At 35.5% G+C, this 16518-nt stretch overlaps 1 protein-coding gene across 5 annotated transcripts in view; it reads right to left on the bottom strand.

Moving 5' to 3' along the window:
• The window catches only part of RABGAP1L (RAB GTPase activating protein 1 like), a 705349-nt gene that overhangs the window by 158117 nt on the left and 530714 nt on the right, over nucleotides 1–16518 (bottom strand). The gene's annotated exons all lie outside the window — the stretch shown is intronic.

The raw sequence follows: 16518 nt of genomic DNA, 5'->3' as shown, positions 1-16518 counted from the left end.
TTTTAGCTACTGAGACTCAGTTTCCTCTATTACAAAATTTAAATCAGAACTCTAAGATGAAGAAACTGGGCAGGTGGCCATTAATGAACTATTCCCATATTATATTACTTAGAGACAGAATAACTGAGAAAAAAAATTTAAACCACCAAAAATAGAATAAAAAAGGTCTTTCCCTCTTATTTTTTCCTGAAAAAACTAGAAAACCAAACATTTTGATTTTTTTTCAGGATGACAAAATATTTTAGATCAAATGTTTACATAGTTACCTAGGCTATACTCCATCACAATAATTTATATTAAAAAACCCTATGCAACAGGATTGTACAACTGAGAACTTTAAAAGGACCTTAAAATCCAATGTTATCATTTCATAGATGAGATAAATAAAGCTAGCAGAGATTAATGGATTTTTCAAGATCAAAAAACCAGTGAGTAAATAACTGCTGAGATTCAAATTTAATTCCTTTGATTTCAAATCCAGAACTCTCTTCTATGCCACATTGCCTAGTTTTATGGAAAAATTGGCTACATTAGCATATGATCACAGGTTTAGAATGAAAAGGAATTCTCTAAGACACGAGCACTGAACCCAGGGATCAAGGATCCAACAGATGCCTGTTGATAGATTTCAGGGGACCTGTAAATTAGTTTAATATTTGATAATAGAACTTTAATAATTGGGTTTCCTTTGTAATCCTATGTATTTTAGCTTGTGATTTAAAAGCATTATTCTGAGGATTTTGCCATACTGCCAAAGGTGTCATGATCCAAAAAATGATAAAAGTAACTTGTTCACAGTCACACAGCTAATATTAGTAGGATTTGAATGGAGATTCTGTCTCAAAAGCTGATACATTTTTTTTTTTGCTGTACCATGCTGCTCTCAATTTACTGTATACTATGGACATGGGCTCCTGTCCCGTCAAATATCTCCAAAAAGAGGATGGATGAGAGCACAACCCAACTTCAATTTCAAGAACAAGATAGAATTCTGTTCCTATGGGGTACTATTATTTTCATTAGTGAGGGAAAAATAATTCAGTTGTTTCTTTCCCAGTGGGTTTCCTTTTATTGCCATCAATTTGTATTGTAATATATATACACACATACCCACTATACATGTATATGCATATATGCATGAATTCATGTGTGTATATTTTCTCATAACTAGGAATCAAAGAAATAGAAGAAGGATGAACACTATCAGTCATATAATTTATGACTGTAGACATTGACAGAAGCAATGTGGTATTGTGGAGAAGTCATTTAATTTCTCTAGGCCACAGTTTACTTATTTGTCTAGCAATTTTAAACTCTAAAGCTTTGAGTCTATGATGCTTTTTATACTTTCCAAATGCAATGATTATAGAATTTCTGAATTGAAAGGATATCGGCAGCCATCTAATGCAAACCATAACTTAAAGTAATCTATGCTAGTGGTCTTCCAGCACCTACATGAAGACCTCCAGCAAGAGATGAATCACAACCTTCCAAGGCAGTCCATTCCATTTTGGGATGACTTTTAGCATTAGAAAATTCATTTCTCAGACTGATAAATAGTCAAAGGATATGAACAGGCAGTCTTCAGATGAAGAAATCAAAGCTATTTCTAGTCATATGAAAAAATGTTTTAAATTGCTACTGATTAGAGAAATGAAAATTAAAACAACTGAGGTAAAACCTCATAACTATCAGAATGGCTAACATGACAGAAAAGGAAAATAACAAATGTTGGAAGGAATGTGGAAAAATTGTAAACTCTGATAAACTATGTAAACTCTACCAATAATGATTGGTAGAGTTGTAAACTAGTCTAGCCATTCTGGAAACTATTCAGAATTCTACCCAAAGGGCTCTAAACTGGGTATACATTTTGGCCCAGAAATACCAATACAAAGTTTATATCTCAAAGAGATGAAAGAAAAAGGAAAAGGACCTTTATGCACAAAAATTTTATAGTAATTCTTTTCATGGTGGCAAAGAACTGGAAATTGAGGGCATGCCCATCAACTGGGGAATGGCTGGATAAGTTGTACCAAACAGTTGGGATAGCAAACTATTGTGCTATAAGAAATAACAAACAGGATGGTTTCAGGAAAATCTGGGAAGACTTATATGATCTGATGCAAAATGGAGTGAACAGGCCTGGGAGAACACTTCACACAATAATAGTAATACTGTATGACAACTAACTGTGAAGATTTAACTATTTTGATCAGTACAATAATCCAAAACAATTCTGAAGGATTTAGGATGAAAAATGCTATCCACTGCCAGAAAGAGAACTGATGGAATATGAGTATAAAGCATTTTTTTCACTTTATTTTTCTTGTCTTTTTTTGCAACACAGATATTAATGTAAATATGTTCTTCATGATTTCTCATGTATAACTGATATCAAAGTTCTTGCCTTCTTAATGGGTTGGGAATGGAAGGAAGGGAAGATGATAACTCAAAACTCATAAATTTATAAAGTGAATGTTAATTATTTCACATGAATAATTGACATCATATTGTTATCTTCTCATTGAAGAGAGGGGAGAAGGGAGGGAGAGAATTTGGAACTCACCATTTAAAAAGAAAATAATTCTAAAAATAATTTTTAAAAAGACGATAGTATAGTATAAATAATAAAATTTTTAAAAAAGAAATGAAGTGTCAGCACATTATAGATACAAAAAAAAGAAAAAAAATTCTTCATGGTATTAAGCCTAAGTTATGGAAGTGTAAACTCCTAGCCAATGTTCCTGTTTTTACCTTTTAAGACCAAATCAGGAAAGTCTAAACCTTCTTCATTAGATAGCCTTTCAAAAAACTTCACATTGTTTTTAATCATTGAGTCTTCTCTTATCCCAGTCGAACATCATTAATTCCTTCAGCTGATTTTCATATCAAATTTCTATTTCTCCCCCATGGCTTTGTAATATCCAGATATTTTAAACATGTAGTCCTATTTACAGAAGCCCTATGTCCTTATGGGACACTGTTAAATGACATGAAGAAAAGATTTCTCTTATTTTATTCTGTGAATTCAATCAATCAGTAAACATTCATTAAACACCTACTATGCCAGACACAATGCCAGGTACCAGCAATAGAGATTATTTAATTTTCTTAAATAAAAAGTATATTATACAAAGTAATTAGGAAAAGTGCTCTTAGAGGTCAAGGAAATTAGCAAGAGCTCTAAGCAAAAGGTGGTTCTTGGACTGTAACTTGAAGTAAGAGATGATTTCTGTGAGGCAGGGGTCAGGAGGGAACACATTCTATACATGGGAAACAGCCAGTGCAAAGGATCACTGACAGGAAATTAAATGCCTTGTGTGAAGAACAGAGAGAAGATCAGTTTAGCTAGACCATAGAGTTCAGGAAGAAAAGTGATGAAAAATGAGGGATCGGGCTATGAAGGGCTTTAACAGCCAAAGAAAGAGTTTACATTGTATCCTAGAGGCACTAGGGAGCCACTGGAGTTTATTGAGAAGAGTGACAGGGTCACATCTTCACTTAAGGGAAATCACTTTGTCAGCTGTGTAAAGAATTGAATGGAATAAGAAATGCTTGGTAACAGTCTAGCAATAAATGCCTGAACTAAAGTGGAATGCATCAGCAAATAGAAAGGATTAAATATGAGGGAAGTTAGAGAAAGAAAAATGACAATACTTGGCAGCCAAATGGATATGTAGTGTGTGGAAGTGAATATTCAAGATTAACACTATGGCTAGGAATGTGGGAGATTGGAATGATAGTGGTGCTTTTCATCAAAATAGGGAAGTTTGAACAAGGGACAGTTTTGGGTGGAAGATAATGAAATCAGTTTTGACTATGCTGGGTTTAAGACATCTCTAAAATATCCAGCTGGACATGTCCAATAGGTAGTAGGTAGATGGGACTTGAAAGACAGGAAGGCTAGATGGTAGAGATAAAGAGGGAGAGAATTCACTCTATTTAAAATAAAAACTTTGTGCTAAATCAAAATATCTCTGAGAGTACAGTGAAGGTGGAAAAATAATTATCCACCAAGATTCCATTCTATAAATCAACTCTGCTCATTTTAAACAAGATGACTAAAAAAAGGTACCTTTTAAAGTGAGTCACCTGATAGAATGTAGTAGATATTCCCTTTTAAATAGGAAAGCAGTCTTAAAAATTGTTCTTACCCAAACATTGGAATTGAGAGTGAAGAGAACTGATTCTAATTTATTACCTGTATATCTAAGAAGAAGAGGAAAAACTGAAAATGATTTTAAATATTTATTTGCAAAGTTAAGATAGGATTAAAAGATGACCCACTACTGAGAACCAATTGCCTCTCATCTTTTGCATCTAAAAACCCTTCAAAATATGTTTAGACAAGCCTGGGTTATTTCAGCAAATGATCAGTAATTTTCAAGTTAATTTGTCCAGTCCATTTCCAGCTTCTCAGCTGAAAATTGTGTAGGGAATTAGCACACTGTTAAAATACAATATCAGTAGGTAATTCTGTCATTTAATTGCATGCCAGCTTGTTGAATTCTAATTCATACTAAGCAGATTTACAATGACAGTGCATTATAAATGCTGCCTACTAAATAAATATCTGCTGATAGTCAAGTAATATGCTCAAAGCCCCAATCTCGCAACCATAAACTGACACACCATGATAAACACTTGTGAAAATACTCATAAAATCAATAAAACTTAAACCTGAACAGCTTTGAGATTTGGAAGCCAAACTTCTGGAGAAATGTCAAATTAATTGGGGAATCCAATTAATTTGACATTTCCAAAATGCTAGAAGGATTCAGTAGCCCTGACAGTGCAGGAAAGGAAAAAGTCACCTCTAAGACAGCTTTAGGCTAATCCACATATATTTTAAAATAAATTACCGTTAATACATGTGATAAAAGAAAGTTCTCTCTAATTACAAGTCTTTTTTTTTCTGTTCCCTCTATTTGGTTTAGACAAGAACACTCAATATAAAGATGGATGGGTGTTTTCTAATTTTAAATTTATATGTAGGGAAAAGATTGCCCTATGAGGTAGATGTAAAAGAAAAATGTGTTTTGGGACTGAAGATAGCGTGAATCTCTTTTAAAATGGATTTAAGGGGCAAAAACCCTGGAAGTCAAGAAAAGGAGAATGTGTAGCACACGATGAAAGAAAATGGTACTGATGAGAACCTAGGCTGTTTCCTAGGAAAAGCTGATACCTACAAGGCTCTTGTTCAAAAGGTATGGACATTTTTGTGATTCTTGTAGTATAATTTCAAACTTCTTCCTAAACTAGTTAGGCCCATTCACAGATCTGACATTAGTGAATTACATGCCTACCTTCTCACAACCCCTCAAGTGTCTGAAAGAAACTGTATTTTAAATTTTATTTTTATTATCATGCAAAACACACTTCCACATAACCAAAACCCCAAAATAAAACCATAAATACACCGATGTGAAAGATAGTATGCTTTGATCTGCATCCATCAGACTCTAGTTCTTTCTCTGGAGAAGTCTTTAAGGATTGTCCCAGATCATTGCTGAGGGTAGCCAAGTTTTCACAGACAATCACTGTACAATATTGCTGTTATTATGTACAACATTTTCCCAGTTCTGCTTATTGCCCTCTGCATCAGTTTCTGAAGATCTTTCCAGCTTTTTCTGATTAAAGTTACTTTTGATAGTGACATTATTTATAAGGCCAGACGTCAAACACTGTGGGTTCTCTTTCTATTCTTACCATTGATTTCCTATATCTTTGCAGAGTAAGAAAGTGGACCACAACGAGCTAAAATACACTCTTTGGGTCAATCTGATGATTTTCAAGATTACCACAGGTTTAATTTAGACTGTTACATGATCAACAAGGCCAGGGTAATCCATAATCATTGTGGAAACCAGCCACAATTATACACACAAACATTCAGAAACATATAAGAAGCTAAGTTACTTTGTGATTTGAGTTAAAGAGGCAAAGAAAGTCTCCTGTATCTATAAACAGAGTTATAATATTATACATATATATATTATACATTATGTATAATATAATATTATATATAATATATTATGTATAACGTTATATATGTATATAAATAAATATTTTTAAAGAGATGTATAAATATTAACCATCATTTCTACTTTTGGAAGGAAATAATAATACAGAGTCCCATTCTGATTCTTGTTGATTAAAAAAAGCATTTGATTTGACAGAGCAAAATACTTTCAAGGCCCAAATCTAACAAGGCACCTCCCATACTATCTTATTTTTTTAAATAATTTGAAATTCCTTGAAAGATATAACAGAAGAAATAATGCTCTTCAGTGACTCGCTGACTATAAATATCAGATAAAGTATATATATGAGTGTTAGAAGAAACCTCTGGATACATCTAATCCAGCTCACATACCAAGGAATTCCTACTATGATATACCAAACAATGGTCCTCCAAGCCTCTGCCTAAAAACCTGTAAGAAGAGAGAATCTATCATCTCTTACAGAAGAATTTCCCACTTTTGGACAGCTCAAACTGTTGGAAGCCTTTCTTGAAATCAAGCCTAAATTTGACTCTTTGCAGCTTCCACCCTTAATCTGCCATCTTGAGTAAAAAAAAAAATAATAAATAGAATTTCCATTCAACAGAACAGATCTTCAAATGTTTGAATATACTATTATGTTATTTCACTTTGTTGTGTTTTTGTTTCATTTGTGTCTAACTCTTCATGACACCATTTGGAGTTTTCTTAACAAAAATAGTAAGTAGAGTGGTTTTCCATTTCCTTTTCCAGTTCATTTTACAAATGAGGGAATTGAGGCAAAATTGAGGCAAATGACTTGCTCAGAGTCACAGGGCTTGTAAGTGTTTGAAGTCAGATTTGAATTCAGCTTATCTTGACTACATCCACTGTGCCACCTATTCATCCTTTCTTCTGCAGGTTAACTCTTGAAGTTATCTTCAGCAGATCCTAATGCCATGGAGTCAAAATCCTTTACTAAAGCTTATCAATATCTTTCTTAAAGCTTGGCAGGTGGGACTGAATGCAGTACTTAACTCCAAATGAAGTCAGATGATGGCAGAGTACAGTGGTATTACCACATTCCTGTTCCTGGAAGCTATGACTCTCCTAGTGCAAGTCATGACCTATCACTTCTTGTCCTGACAATACCATGTTGATTCATTCTAAGATAGAAGCCAACAAAACTCTGGATTGTTTTCAGAACCCACCTACCTGTGCCCCCTATTTTATGTGTGTGAAGTTGATTTTGGGTTTGTGTGTGTGCACAGGTACAGGCTTTATCTTTACATTTACTAAATATCATGAATTAAATCTTGGAAGATTCTTGCCAGTCTTGCAATTGGTCAAGATCTTTCTGGATTCCAATTTAGTCATTCAGAGTGTCATTTGCTATCTGTCCCATATCTGGGGCATTTATAAGTATGATGATAAGTATGATACCATCTATGCCTCCATCCATGCCACACACAAAACCATTAAACAGCACGGGACCAAGTCTAGATTCCTGTGGTATATCTGCACAGACAACCCAATGCTGCACCATTGAAAATTATTTTTTGAATCTGGCCATCCAGCTTATGCTGAATTCACCTTACTGTCTTGTCAACTGACCCATCTCTCTTCATCTTCTCCACAAGTCAAGTGGGAGATATTTTATAAAAAAGCTGGAATTCTTAGCCCGGAACCATGAATTTATTTGGTTTTATACACATATAAAACAGACAAATGTCTATATTTTTGATAGCCACTCATAATTATAATTGATTTCTTTGTAATGCACATTTGATTTTATATATATATATTTTAAATATGTGGAGAAATGGTCTGTAGGCTTTACCCATTTGCCAAAGAGTTACACATTACACAAAGTTAAGAATCCCTGAGGTAAACTATATCTATGAGATTCCTTCATTTATTAAAACTGTCTAAAAAAGTAAACGAGATTAGTCTAGCATGACCTGTTCTTGATGAAACCATGCTGACTCTTTGCCATCGTTTCCTAGATGTTTGTTAACTCTCTCTTTGGGGATCTATGCTAGTATTTTCACAGAAATCGAGGTCAAGTTCACAGGCTCACTGCTTCTAGATTCTTGTTCTCCCTTTTTGGAAATGGGGACACTTTCCCTTCCATCGTGTGGTACCTCCCCTGTTGTGCATGGCCTTTCAAATACCACTGATAGTGGCTTGGCAATCCCACCTGCTTATTCTGTCAAGCCCTAAGGATTTGGAGCATATGAAGGCGTTGACTTGAATTCTGCAGGAGCAGGAAAACACTCTTACTGCCTCCTCACTGATTTTGGGTATCAACTCCAAGTGAGTCTTTTTTTTTGTTATTTTTCCAGTTTCCATTTGCAGTATTAATGTCATTGTCCTTGGCAGAGAAAACAGAAGCAAAATGTGAATTAATAGTTTTATGTTTTCTCTATTGTTTATCAATAACCTATCTACGCCTAAGCCAAAGTTCCTCTTGCACCTTTAATCTCCCTTTTCTCCACAAAGAGTTTAATACTTACAAACAAAAAACCCTAAACCTATTTGTTAAATTTCACTCCCTCCCTCAGCCTCTCTGATCATTCTGAGCTTTAGCATTCATGACACTTTATGAGATCATGCCATGCTTTATATTCCCTCTCTGTTAGCCGGCTTTGCTTCTATTTTCTGTGCAATTTTTAAAATCAATCTACATTGGGTAGTGGGTTCCTTGTGCATCCACATCTCATTTTTCCTCCTCACTGGAATTGTTTCCATTTTGTTGTCACAATTTCATTCCGGAACATTTCTCATCTCAATTGGATTGACCTCCTCTGTAGGATATTAATCCATGGGATCTTACCTGGTTTTCCTTTTTCCAGAAGTAATTATATTTTATGTTTAAAATTAATGCCAAAGATTCTATTTTCAGGATAGCTAAGACATATAATCTATAAGCTGAGAGTTCCTATTAAGTCTCTCACTTTTCCAAGTGAAACCAAGTTGTTATTTTGTGGGCAGTATGCACTGTGCAGTGACTATAGCCTCAAGGACCACAGAAGGACTGGCCCTTAATAGATTGGCAAGTATAGTAGACTCAATATCTGGCTGCTTACCACCATGCCCATTGCCTTCTGAATCCTTCCTGAAGTAGGGTAAAGTTCTCTAAGTAGTCCACACGCTTTGGGGCTCTGTTTCTTGATCCTAAGTGATCTCTTCCAACATACTTATTCACCATTCACTCTCCCCTACGTCTGCTTTTTCATTAAAATTATTGTGTGTTAAAAGTCTAGGTTCATTTCATTTGGAGAGTCTTACTGAATTGTTTGTAGAGCTTCTCTACTTCTTTACACATTGATATGTTAACTAAATAATAATCATAGTAAGTCTTTTTGTCTACAGTTATCCTGAGTAGTGCAATGGGAGAATGATAGCATCCCACAGAGTGATGTGTCTTCCTGCCTTTGGAAACAAGGGGAAATCGGCTCTGACAACTCATTATGGATCTCTCCAAAGGAAAACCTTTGCACCATCTTTCCAATTAGCTGAAACTCCTTTATAATTCCTGCTTCTATTTGTAACAAAAATGTCAATATTGACATTTAGTTTTTTTCCACAATGTGTCCATTAGGGAATCTCAAATTAAAAGTACCCAAGTGTTCAGATAAAGGTGTTAGAAAATAGAAAATGGTGGAACTAGATATGGTGAGACTGTTAGCAGTTATCTTTCCCTTTCCTACCACCTCATCAAAAAATTAACCACCAGGCATTTAGTCTCCTGAAGATGAACCCAACTCTCTGAATTTAATTAAGCTGGTCCCCAATAATTGTTTCTTTCCTTCACACTAAATATCCTAAATTACTTCAACTAATCCTTATTTGGTTTAACATGGTAATTTTTAGCCTGGAGAAGATTTAGTCAATCAACTAACATTTATTAAGCAACTACTACATGCACACAATGTGCTAAGTGTTGGGGACATGAAGAAAGGTTTTTAAAAAGACTCTAGTCTCAAGCAGCTCATTAACAGGAGAGACTAAATATAAATAACTAAAGAACACACACACAAACACAGGCATGCACACACGTGGTAAGATGAGAATACTGAAGGTCAGAGAGGCTCCAGTTCCATAGTGTAGTGATGGATCTGGGATTGTGAGGGCTCTCTCTGACTTCGTCACTATTCTTTCCACCACACTGTATTTCCCTTCTGTCTAACTTGTTATCAAGCACTTATGAAGAACAAAGAACTGTGTTGGTATTCTCAGGACTGCAAAATAATTATAAGACCTAGTCTTGGTCTTCTAGGAACACAATACATTTGAGGAAAAAAGATAAACACATATGAAACTGATGTAGGATTTAAGTATAATAACAGCGGAGAAGCTGGGTAGCCCAGTGGATAGAGAGCCAGGCTTGAAGATGGGAGTAGTAATTCTATGACAGAAAGTAAAGATTTTTTGTTTTTTAAGTATAATGATAGAGTGAGAAGTTTCAAGGATATCATAATCTTAATAAGGGAATCACCTTATTTTCTCCTCTCAGACATCAAAAGAAATTTTGAAAAGATTTTAAAATACTAGAAATCTGCAAAAAGGAAATTTCAAAAGTCACTTAAAACTTGAGCAAACCAGGGGCAGCTGGGTAGTTCAGTGGATTGAGAGCCAGGCCTAGAGATGAGAGGTCCTGGGTTCAAATCTGGCCTCAGACACTTCCCAGCTGTGTGACCCTGGGCAAGTCACTTAACCCCCATTGCCTAGCCTTTATCACTCTTCTGTCTTGGAACCAATACACAGTATTGATTCTAAGATGGAAGGTAAGGGTTTAAAAAAAAAATAAGCAAACCAAAGAATAATTCTGACCCAATGGAAACATATTATGAATTAAGGGAAATGGGGAAAAGGCAAAAACAATAGAGAAAATTTACTGAAAGAGCCCTGATAATAATTTTTAAAAACTAGAAATACAATGAAATAGATAATAAAAAAACTTAAAGAATTACAAGAAGAAACTCAATTAGCAAAAAATATGTTTTGAGAATGAAGCAGGAAGTAGATAAAGCTAAAGCATCTTGGGGAAATAATAAAATTAAATTTCTTAATATGTTTGGAAAAACAGGTAAGTTCAGAGAAGATAGAACAGATTTTACTGGAGGACAGATTGGCATATGGAAAAATACATGTGAAACATTTAAATAACAATAAAAGACACTATGATCAACTACAAAGGAGAACAGTCAGTAGGGTCAGTCAACAAGCATTTATTAACTACTATTTATTAACTATGACACAGAAAAAAGAGCAAAACAATAAATCCTACCTTCAGGGTGCTATCATTCTAATGGGGAAATACCATGCAAATATTTATGTACAAACAACATCTATACAAGATAAATTCCTAGGACTGGAGATGAGAGTTCTGACCTCAAATACCTTCTAGTTGTGTGACCCTGAACAAGTCACTAAACTCCTACAGCCTCACTCTTTCTGATGTTCTACCTTGAAACAGAAGGGTTTTTTCTGTTTTATTTTTAAAGATAAAATGCAGATCATCTCAGAGAAGGCACTAGCTAGGATCAAGGGATACCAAGAAAGATTCTTACAGAAGATGAGAATTTAGCTGAGACTTTAAGAAAACCAGGAAAACCAGAAGGCAGAGATAAAGAGAGAGGGAGTATTCATGGGGAAAGCCAGTGAAAATTCACAAGAAGATGGAGTGTCTTTTATGGGGGAAAAAGGAACCAGTGAGGCTGGGGAATAAGACAGGAAAAGAATCAGGATAGCTTATAGCCAGGAAAGCCAAGGGAGGCACCATACTCTCAGAATAGTCCTGCAAAGCTATGATAAGGTTAGAGGAAAACACAAATGAATACCTTTGTGCTCCTTCTCAGGCACAGGTAGGTTTCTGTCAGCAGCTTTTATGTCTTATAAAAGAAAGCTAGCACACCATTTTGTTCCATTACTGGAATTAATTCTCATGTGATCAAATTCCCATTTCCCTCAGTTACTAAAAAATTCTGGCTAGATCGCTTCTTCCTTCACAATCAGGATCCCTTCGACTTACATCACACAATCATGAGACTGAGCACCAATAAAAACTTTTGGTAGAATTTATGTCAGAATAAAAACCTTCTATCTGTGAAGTGCCAAGACACAGAGACCAGCTCTCAGCTGAGTCTAGGTTCTGTGCAGCTTCAGCCAAGACAATGTCCTTTTTTCTCTTTTGTCTCATCTGAGGCTAGAACTCTCTTCAAGGTTTGATTTCATCATTTTCACCATTGGGTAAAAAATGAATAAATAAGCACTTATGGAGAACTTTCTTTATGCCAAGCACTGTGTTAAGCCCTGGAAATAGAAGTACAAAAGTAAAAACTATCCCTGACCTCAAGATAATATGTATAGGAGCACCATGGCCAGGGAAGGGTTCTTTGGTCTGGACTGTTACAAGAATGGTGAGTGAGGTCCTAGAGGAGTAGGTTGATCCAGCTTTTCTGGGAACAGTGCCACAGCTGATTTTTGATCATGGTTCCAGAATTGGAAAGAGCTGGGGAAATAAGGAATGAGGAGGTGAGGGTAAGACAGGGAGCTGATACTAGAGCCATTTGGAGAAGTCCAAAATGAGGGCATTTGGAAAAATCAAAGAAATCCCAATAACAGAAACAAAAGTAATAAAATATGCTCCAATATTTGGCTATCAGTTGAAAGTCACTAGTCACTGAACACCAATCTCTTAGACAATAGTCTCTAAGTTAGTATTAGAGAGCTGTTTGCTTCTTATCTCATCTCCAACTTCTGCCACTTCTTCTTATCTCCACCAAAAATGGGAGTCTTTAACATAGTAGTACTCCTACTATCCTTGTTTTCCTAAGTCTTTCTTACCAATAAAATATAAGATCACTAAGAAAAGGTATTCTTGGTTGTCTTTATACAACCAATGCCTAGCAAAGCACTTTTTCTTTTTTTGGAAGGACGGAGTAGAGGTTGGTCTAGATCTTGATTTCATCCAGGGTCAGAAACTCTCAGTAAGGAAACTCCCTCTACCAAGGAATGTCTAAAATAATTCTGTCCCTTAAAATGCATACCAGACAAAAGAGAGGAGCTCATCCAATGGGAATTAGATAATTCAGCTAAACCAAGAAAGAAGATCCTGGATCTTCTCAGCCAAAGATAAAACTCCTGCAAGTCTCTGTAGTAGCAAACCAGGAATAGAGACATGATGGAAATGGCCAGCTCCCCTTGTGTCTTTTCCTTCAGCAAACTGAAGTGGGATTGACCTCATCCATCTTCTCTTTCAAAGTGGAAGCCGGGAGCATCTGAGGAAACTTGATGCTTGAAGAAGATTCCCTCTGGGAGAGTGTCCAAAGGGGGAATGGTTATGAAGAGAAGATCTCGCTTCTTACCAACTCCTCTGTGCCCCTCACAAAAGACAGGGACCTCATCTTAACCATTAAGGGTAGAGCCCCATGCCAATGGACTTTGGGACAGAGGTTACCTATGAACTTGTTATGTCTGTATTGCTATATTTTTGCCAGATTTCAGCTAAATTAAGGTGAGATATATAACCCCAAACTTGAACATCCAAGACCCATAAAAGTTACAAAATCAAAAGGAAAGGGGATTGGTTATTTTTCCTTTGGTGTTATGATTTTTAAAAATTGTCTCTATTGAAAATGTTTTGTATTAATTAGCAGATATGGAGTTCTACTGTGCTGAATAAGGTTTCAATAGGAAAATGTTTAGAGACATTTTCTCCAATAGTACTATTCGATGAAATTCCAAGGGGAGGTAGCCCGTTTTAGTCTAAGAGTATCAACCATTGTCATTTAGACCTGTCAGGCAAATTTTCCTTAACCAAAAGGTTAGCAACAAGTCAAACAGAATAGCAGTCAGGGTCTGGTTTTCTTTTGTTGGTCTTTTGGAGAAGTGAAGTGAAGTTAGTACTTTCTATGGAGCCTGAATCATCACTGGTATAAACAATGTTTTGGTTTGGTTTTTAAGCATGTAACCTTCTGTCTTAGAATCAATATTGTGAATTGGTTCTAAGGTAGAAGAGAGGTAAGGGCTACACAATGGGGGTTAAATGACTTGACCAGGGTCACAAAGTTAGAAAGTATCTGAGGTCAGATTTGGACCTTCTGTCTCTAGGTCTGGTTCTCAATCCACTGAGCCACCTAGTTGCCTCCCAAACAAAGATTGGTTTTTTGGTTTTGTTTTTTAATGCTTCATCCTAGTTTCCCAAATTTGGCTAAAGTATCAAGATGTCATGTGTTAATTTTTATTATGAGTCACTGACCCCATCGGCACATTAGATAAATTCTATCTTATCCTGAGAAGCACACCAGTAAGAATTACAAGGAAAAAATGGTTAGAAGGCTGGATTGTCCAGGTTATTTCCCAGCAAAACCTGGATGGTGCCTCTTTTTCAGATCTGTGGCTGATAATGGGGTGGTCAGCAAAGGTAGAACAGAGTCTGACAGAACACAGAATAGGATTTGGGCATAATCGTATCTTTAGGTTAAGAAGCACTTAGATTTTTGGTTAGGAACTGGCAATACTCTAGACAGTGATTGTTTTAAGCTTCCTAACACTTTTATTTTTAATTTTTACCAGCATCTTGTCATCATTAACCATGGACTTGAGGGGCAGATTCATAAAGGTGGCACAAGCTCCTGGCTATTGTTTGCTGCTTTACTTCTCTGGGAACTTTCATTTGGAAGGCAGACAGATAAATAATTTAGCCTGTGAAGTCCTCAAAAATTAGGACAAACTTTTCTTCCATCCAAAATAAGGCTTCAACACAGATTCATGGGACAGAAGCTGACTCCATGAAGCCATTATTAGGAGAGCTCTCAGATTTGTGATGGGAGTCTTGGTATGTGTGTGAACTTCTGATAAGGATAATTATAGCACAAAAACTCAAATTCTATATGTCTAATATAGGACAATGCTATAAAACCTGTAATTCAGGAACAAGGGAATAATGGATTAGCCATATATGAGCAATTTGTTAAAATCTTTTTTAAAGTATGCAAAATATTAACCTGCCTTTTGTAATTAACTTAAACATCAAACACACACACACACACACACACACACACAGAGCAATCAAATACTTTTGCTGTTGTTTAACCCTTTGACTCCATTGTCATGGAATTAATTGTTTTTTAAATTAATTTTATTATTATTTAAATTAATAAAGTTTTACTAAGTTATTCTGTGGTTTTAAAGTTCAGAAACAAGTGGCTGGGGGCAATTAGGGGGCTCAGAGGATAAAGAGCCAAGCCAGCAAATGAAAGGTTCAAAACTGGCCTCAGACACTTCCTACCTGTGTGAACCTGGGCAAGTCACTTAGTCCCTAATGCCTAGCCCTTAATACTCTTTTGTCCTGGAACCAATACATAGTATTAACTCTAAGACAGAAGATAAGGGTTTAAAAAAAGAAGAAACAATTACATGACCATTTGGAATAGGAAAGGTAGTGACCAATTTATTATCTTTAGGTCTTCCAAATTATTTAAGTGAACAGAGGAAAAAATGTTTTGAAAAATTTAAAAGTGGTATACAGGGTATTCCAGAAGTCTTAGGTAGTTTTAATTAAATTAATTTAATTTAAAGATTTACTTACATTTTAATAATTCAAAGAGCTTAAAATTGCCTAAATACTTGGGACACAATGTATAATAAATAACTTTCCTCATTCATGTCCTATTCAGGTGCCTCATTATAGCTCGTCAGGATCTCAAAGGTTATATATGTCCATGGACTACCAGTTATTTTACACAACTGAAAAGGATTCAAGTATATGAATAGGAATAGACTCTCAGTCAAGGATCGCAAAGGGTGAGAAAGCTTATCATCAGAAAAGCGGGCACCAGAAGACATTTTTCCCCGCAAAGAACACCCAGACCAATGAATGCAAGGCTCTTATGAAGTACTTAATAAGTATAATACCAGTGAAGCATGATATAATTGTCAGAGAAAATTCTGTAGAAATGCATGATTTATGTGTCTGTGAAATTTCTTGAACAGATTAGGCATCTAAGGTCTTACTGATTTTTTTCATAGTTTGATTCTAAAAATAATTCTGAGGGGGAAAAAAGCATATCTAACCAAGACGCTGGAAAATAGGACATAACTGACTGAATAGTTAGCCAAGTTGGGAAAAACTGAATACAAGAAATGCTGAGGTTTCCTAGCTCCAAGTCGAGGTCTTTCCGTTGACAGAAAAGAGCTGGATTGTACTGCCACCAACTGATCAACAGATATTCCTTCATGGGAGCACTAAATTCTATAAAAAGTTCTACAAACCTGGAAGATTTTTCTAGACGTAGATTTGGGTATTTTATACAGGTCTTTAGAATTCTGATTTTATTTCATAAATATAAATGAAAATAATCCAAACTAGAAGCTTGTTGAGCTTAATTATTAAAACAGAAATTGAAGTTATTCGCTCAGGTCAACAATTTACAAAGGAGAAGGCTTAAAATCTAAAAAAATCAAAACCCTAGCAATGATTTTTCTAGTTTATTTCCTGGTATTATACTTTCCAAAATTAATTTTA

The sequence above is a fragment of the Monodelphis domestica genome, chromosome 2 (assembly GCF_027887165.1).
Source record: "Monodelphis domestica isolate mMonDom1 chromosome 2, mMonDom1.pri, whole genome shotgun sequence".
NCBI lineage: Eukaryota > Metazoa > Chordata > Mammalia > Didelphimorphia > Didelphidae > Monodelphis > Monodelphis domestica.
Note: the sequence above shows the minus strand (reverse complement) of the source record. Positions and strands in the feature narration are given on the sequence as shown.